This window comes from Neofelis nebulosa, chromosome 4 (assembly GCF_028018385.1).
Source record: "Neofelis nebulosa isolate mNeoNeb1 chromosome 4, mNeoNeb1.pri, whole genome shotgun sequence".
Taxonomy (NCBI): domain Eukaryota; kingdom Metazoa; phylum Chordata; class Mammalia; order Carnivora; family Felidae; genus Neofelis; species Neofelis nebulosa.
The window spans coordinates 57,064,936-57,071,568 of NC_080785.1; positions in this window are offsets into that span (position 1 = coordinate 57,064,936).

A 6,633-nucleotide genomic window follows, 5' to 3' on the forward strand; every position below is an offset into this window, starting at 1 on the left:
TCCAAAGATCATATATTACCATTATGTTAGGTGAGGTTAACTCAAAGACATTCTTCAGAATAAAGTAATTGTTGAGGGTTGGTTTCTTGCATGTGTACATATTAGTGCACAACACAAAATAAAAAGTGACTATGTGTACACAGGAAACTTGAATTTGTACATATCTAGCACCTGGTGTTTGTCTCATATTCAAGCATCAAGATTTCACTAAATGTACAAATCTGTGGCTTTTGCATGTATTTTTTACGTTGATTTTCTATTTATGTATACCTAGGCTTATGTAATCCAGAAGGTTTTTAACCTAAAAGCTTTGCAATTCTGAATAATAGTGTCAGTTCATATATGAGGGGGTGAGGATGGAAATATCAGTACTGGAAAATAATTAGTAATGCCAATGGAGAAAATTCCAGAGCATGTGCTGCTGCTGTTATAGTGAACACAACAAGGATGGCTTCTTCTGCAAAAGAGTTGTCCAGGAGTTGAGAGCCCCTGGCTTCTGATCTTTGCCTATTACTTCCTAAGAGACTTTCCACCTGTAACCCAGCTTCCCTGGGCTTCAGTTTTCTCTCATCCATAAGACAAGGTGCCTGACAAAGTTCCTCTTGGGTTTAAATGTCTGTGAGTATATAATGAGCACGATATTTTATGGGTGTTTTTTTCTGTTTATTTGTCTTGCTATGCAGGAAGTAAAAGTGAGCTAAGACTAATAATTTGAATACTAATTATCTACATTATAATAATGTCTCCTATGTGTGAGGCATAGCACACATAGCACATACACATAAACATACTGATCATTTTATGGCACTTTATAATATTACTCACATAACCTAGTCAAGTTGCTTTTGCAATATGTACTGTTTTGAATAGTTGAAAATCACCCAACTATTCAAACAGACTAGAAAATGGTGTATGAGTGTTGCTTAGAAGGGTAGCAGCAATTTACAAGCAGCTACCTAGAGCACACTGGCAAACATACTCCAGTCTTACTGCAAGGCCTTAGACCAGGCAACCTCTACTGCAGGGATTCTCCAATTTCAGAGCAGCAGAACTGCCTGGAAGGCTTGTTGGAACACAGACTGCTGGGTCCCACCCCCAAATTTCTAATTTAGCAGGTCTGCAGTTGTTCCCAATAACTTGCATTTCTGGGAAGTTCCCATGTGATGCAGATGCTACTCATCCAGGGACCCCACTTTGAGAACCACTGAATTACAGTTTCCTTCCTCTCTGTGAAAATAAAAGAATCTTTGTTAAGCCAGAAAAACTTGCTTCTAGACAAATTTTTATGTGATTCCATCAGAGAAATAGTTTTTAAATTATTTTAAAAAATCATGTTATATAATAGCTCCATTTATTTATATAGAATGAACTTTTCACAGGAAATTAATAAAAGCCTTATTATTTCAAAATAATAATTTTCATTGAAAAACTAACTGAAATAATTAAGAACTCTGCATTTTATTTGAAATGTAAACATACGTGAATAAAAACAGGTTAGTTGTTTGAGATTAATAATAATTTCAGGTGTTAAGATGATTTTGCAAAATATACGTAATGATGCACTTGTTTCTGTATCTTTTGAGAAAACTTTGTTTTACTGGCCAATCACTTGGTACATTTTTCTTGTTGAATTCATTTTCCCTATTGGGGAAAAGTGGTGTTTTTTTTTGTTTTTGTTTTTTTTTCATTCCAAGGATACCATTATTTACTTTCTATTTAAATTCAAGTTAGTTAACATATAGTGTAGTCTTGGCTTCAGGAGTAGAACCCAGTGATTCACCTCTTACATATGACACCCAGTGCTCATCCCAACAAGTGCCCTCCTTAATGCCCATCACCCATTTAAATGTTTTTAACTAACGTGATCAATACAACTATCCATATGCCTTACTTTCATTGTAGAATTACAAAATGATTATAGGCACTCGTTAATAAGGTAGCCAGATGTTCTCTTTCCAACGAGTGTTTCCACATTTAAAGGGATGGTGGCTCTGAGAAGGGTGATGAGGTGGACAAGCTCATGTAGATATTATGTATCATATTTCATCCTCTGCCATCATTTCCTTTTTAAATTGTTCTTCTTTGGGTAACTTGGAGAGGACCTATGACTTTTTATTTCTATTCATATAGATGTTTGAGTCTGTCCTTTTGTACCTGGAGGCAGATTTTTAAATGATCTTAATATTTAAGTCTACACTTGAACCCTTGGAATTTACTGGACATTTAGCATATCCATATAAGCATGCTTAGTACTTAAAAATCAGAACTTAGTCATGATGAAGTTATGAGTTTTACTGAAACTGGTTCCACCAAGCTCAGTCTTTTAAAAAGAATTTGGGATTGGCAACTTTGGTGTAATGTTGACCTTACATGTATCAGGTTAAATTGTTTAATAGGATTAGCTACCAAACTCCTTCCTAGAAAAATTTATTTTATGGGAGGAAAATATACTCTTTTGCTCCCAGGAAATATGTACTCAATGCTCACCCAGTCCCCTTACATCATGGTTGAAAGGAAGGAAAGTGTGAAGGGGAGATAGAAAAGAGTTTGATTATGGTCTAAAGAAAGGAGACTATTCAGGGACAATGGGAACTTTGTCTTCCTCTGTTTGTGTTGGTCTTTTACTTTCATTTTCACTTATTTTACAGAGAGAACATGAGCGGGGTAGAGTGGCAGTGAGGGAGAGAGAGACAATCTTAAGCAGGGTCCACACTCAGTGACAGTGCAGAGGAGCCTGAAGAAGGACCTGATCCCACAAGCCTGGAATCATGACCTGAGCTGAAATCAAGACTCAGATGCTCAACTGGTTGAGCTACCCAGCTGTGTCCTGTTCATCTTCTTAAAAATGGAGAGTATCTTCATTCTTCTCCTTATCTGATCAATAATAAGTTATCAATTAACTGCTGCTTGGTTTTCTCCAGTATAGATTTAATGCTGCTTAAGATTGCCCTTTAAAACTACTAAGAAAGGTCAGCTAAAGCAAACACAGCAGATCTGTGTTAAGATTGCCACTTAGCAGTCTATCAGGAGCTAGTGTCAGAAAACCTAGCTCAAACTGGCTAAAGCACAAAGAATTTATTGTCTCTCACACCTGAAAACTCTAGGATAGTTTCAGGCATTACTGGCTTCAGGACTTGAAGGAGGCATTCAAATTGCTTGTTTCCCCGGCTTCTCTGCATTTGATTATATTGGTTTCATCCTTGGGCTCCACAGAAGCAGCCCAGGAGTTCTGGGCTATCCTTTCACAGGCCAAGTAGGCTGCATAAACATACTAAGCACTTTATAGCACTTAACACTATTACATAACCTAGTGAAATTGTTTTTGCAATATGTACTGTTTTGAATAGTTGAACACCACCCAACTATTCAAACAAGCGAGGCAATGGTATATGAGTGTTGCTTACAAGGGTAGCAGCATATTGGGAATATTTGAAAGGCCACAGTAAAGCAGCAGCCACTGTGACTCTTGGAAGGTGGGTGTAGTTCAGGCCCTATTGCAGACCCTGACTCCGTTTGTTGGCAGGGTAGGGGTGGAAGGACAGCTGCCTGACCTGCAACCCCAGTTTCCCTAGGTTCTCCTTCTTCCCCTTGTCCAAATCCTGCCCAGGTGTGAATGCCAATCTACAGCGAGAGCGCCACCTAACGTGGGTTATACTCAGCAGTGAGGCTGCAGATTTGAAGTCAGGGAGAAAGCAGAGTGGGTGCCAGGGACAGACAGATTCTAGTTGTACTTGTTCTTCCCCAGTCCATGTCCATCTTTTCTTTCCTTCAGCCTGACCTGTGACTTCAGGTTCAGCGCCAAGACAGTGGAGAGAGCCAGCCAAGACTCTGACCAGCTCTCACAAATGTATAAAGTCAAATCACCATAATAAATCTTTAGCGTACATCATTGTTGCTGGTTCTGTTTTTCTGAGCAAATGCTTATTAATAGGACAAGAGAGCATTTCCTAATAACCTCACAGGAACGGTCCCTCTGATTGGACCGATTTAGGTGCGGTGTTCATCCCTCAGCCAATCACTGAGAGCTGTAACCAGTGGTCATTTGGCCAGAACTGAGTTACAGGCTCCTCCTCTGACAATCATCCAGGACACAAGGTTTGAGCATCATTGACCACCGGGTGAAATCGAAATACTTTTGGAAATGGAAGGAGATGGATGTTGGGGCAGTCAACAGCAATTTTCCACTAAAAATGTGAGGTGAGTTAACCTCAGCACTATTTCCGGTACCAAGACAACTTTCTCCCTCAGGTGTAATTCACAAGGCTAGTCATCGGGGTCCTTCTTATGCGACTGGGTAATGGGCCTGCGTCTATAAACTTCTACACTAAATCAAATCCTAAGTGACTGAGTTTTGCCAGCAATATCTATCTTCTGCATACCACTTTATGAACTGCTGATGACATGATGGAGCCATCTAAAACCCCACTAAGACTATGGGTTCACCTGGCCCAGGAAGTCCAGGGGCAGATCTTCTATTCTTTCTAATTCCTCACTCTCAAAGCAGGCCCCATACCTAGTAGAAGCACCTTGCCTGCTGCCAGAAAAAAGCTGACCGGGAGAGAGGGATAGAGGAGTTCCCAGAATGACTGATTGACAAAACTGTAACGTTAGCGTCTAATGGCCTCACCTACCAGTGAAAAACAGCATGACAAAATATTTGAATATTCTCTGAATGCAATTATGAAAGCAAGCCCAAGGTCAGTGGTGTTTCTTTCTCAGCCATCTGACTTTTCATTGGAGACTTTTATCTCCTCTTTTGAATCAATAATGACTTCTACATGTTGCCCAAGGGGAAAGTAGAACAGCACTATGAACAAGGTGATTTAGATGGTTCCAAGACTTCCCTGAAAAACAGGGCCAAAGGAAAGAGATACACTGACAAAGGTGGTGTGTTTGTTTGTTCTACATACATAGTATCTTTTTAAGATAATTCACATATCATATAATTCACCCTGTCTGTTTTTAAGAACTTATCAACATTTTCTTTCTTGATATATAGTTCCTATTTAATGTATGTTTAGTTATATTCACAATTTCCTGTGTCTGGAGAAATTCTCTTCAGGAAGGAGTATCATATTTTTCTGCTTTTCAGGGTGGAGTGGAATACTGTGGGTTGTGGTAAAATAAGAGATTAGCAGTCAAGGTTATTTGTGAGAAGACTAGGAGAGAGGACTTGATGTAACATCCCTAAAGCCATTTTTAAGAGGTTTCACTGATAGTTTGGAAGAAAAAAATCTAAAATCCTCCTTTCACACTTTTAGAGAACCTTTATATTTCTTTCCATTTTGATTGCTGAGAAGATTACTGTGTGCTTAGGGATGAATCCAAGTTCCCATGTGAGAGCTTCAAATGCACTGCAAGTAATTAATCTACCCACCTGGGTTCCTGCCTTAAGCAAGTTTCTAAATCTATCTTTAATGAGAGCTCTATTTTGACCACTTGGTATATTCTGTGTTTATCTACTAGAAAACTGTATTACTTTGCTAGGGCTGCCATAACAAAGTACCAGAGATAGGGTGACTTAAACAACAGAATTTTTTTTTTCTCACAATTCTGAAGGCTAGAAGTCCAAGAGGAAGGTATTGGCAGGGTTGCTTTCTTCTCGGACCGGGAGGGGAGAATCTGTCCCAGACCTCTCTGCTGCCTTAGAGATGGTTATCTTCTCCTTGTGCCTTCACAGGGTTTTACCTTGGTCCACGTGTCTGTGTCCTAATGTCTTCCTCTAAGGACATTAGATTAGATTAAGGGCCACCCTAGTGACCTCATTTTAGTTCAATTACCTATGAAAGATTTCATCACCAAATATAATTACACTGGTAGGTACTGACGGTTAGGAATTCAACATATGAATTTGGGGGACACAATAACAATAAGCTTGTAACAAAAAATTTGTTGGCCATGATTCGGCCAAATTTGGGTTTTGTTTAATTTACTGAAATCAAATACATTGTTCAAATGCATTTTTTCTTTAAATTTGTTTTCTTTATTAAGTTATTTATATTAATTCCAATATAGGTAACATACAGTGTGATATTAGTTTCAGGTGTACAATATAGTGATTCAGTTATTCTATACATTACTCAGTGCTTACCATGAGAAGTTTACTCTTAATCCTCCTCACCTATTTCACCCATCCCCCTATCCACCTCCCCTCTGGTAAACCATCAGTTTGTTCTCTAGAGTTAAGAGTCTGTTTCTCTTTTTTTCCTTTGTTCATTTGTTTGGTTTCTTAAATTCTGCATGTGAGTGAAATCATACAGTATTCATTTTTCTCTCACGGACTTATTTTGCTTAGCATTATACTCTCTAGTTCCATCCATGTTGTTGCAAATACCAAGTTTTCATCTTTTATGGCTGAGTAATATTCCATTGTATATATCTTCTTTATCCATTCATCTGTCAATGGACACTTGGTTTGGTTCCATAATTTGGCTATTGCAAATACTGCAGTAAACATAGATGTGCGTAGATCTTTTTGAATTAGTGTTTTTGTATTCTTTGAGTAAATATCCAGGAGTGCAATTACTAGATAATAGGGTAGTTCTATTTTTAACTTTTGAGGAACTTCCACACTGTTTTCCACAGTGGCTGCACCAGTTTGCATTCACACCAACAGTGCAAGAGAATTCCTTT